General features: G+C 39.9%; 1 protein-coding gene across 1 annotated transcript in view; it reads right to left on the bottom strand.

Annotated features, from left to right (window-relative positions):
* The window catches only part of LOC119594194 (lisH domain-containing protein ARMC9-like), a gene marked incomplete in the record, with an annotated part of 29121 nt that overhangs the window by 7812 nt on the left and 20941 nt on the right, over window positions 1-368 (bottom strand).

Here is a 368-nt window from a genome sequence, read left to right as displayed (position 1 = left end):
CTCTATTCAATCACTAAGTGACACGATTCAGTAACAGTGGAAAAAAAAACATATTTATACCAACAGTGGAACCATGCAAAGTGGTGAGTGTTCTTGCGTTCCCATTTCTCCTGTGATTTGTTTATGAAATATAAGAGTTATATAACTCTTAATCAACCCTTTTCATTGCCTTCTTCCATGCCAACTACAGGCCACAAGCAGTGGTAATTCCAACACAGAACTCCCCACCTTATCACTCTGTATCTTGGAGTGTTAAACCCGAAACTGTCCAGCCTGTGAGAGGAGGACCAGGTTTAACTTACATATACACCTATTCCAGAGATGCTTCATTGTGAAACAAATAGGATGGGTTTGATGTCCAAGCTCAT

This window comes from Penaeus monodon, chromosome 33 (genome assembly GCF_015228065.2).
Source record: "Penaeus monodon isolate SGIC_2016 chromosome 33, NSTDA_Pmon_1, whole genome shotgun sequence".
In the NCBI taxonomy this organism is placed as follows: Eukaryota; Metazoa; Arthropoda; class Malacostraca; order Decapoda; family Penaeidae; genus Penaeus; species Penaeus monodon.
Note: the sequence above shows the minus strand (reverse complement) of the source record. Positions and strands in the feature narration are given on the sequence as shown.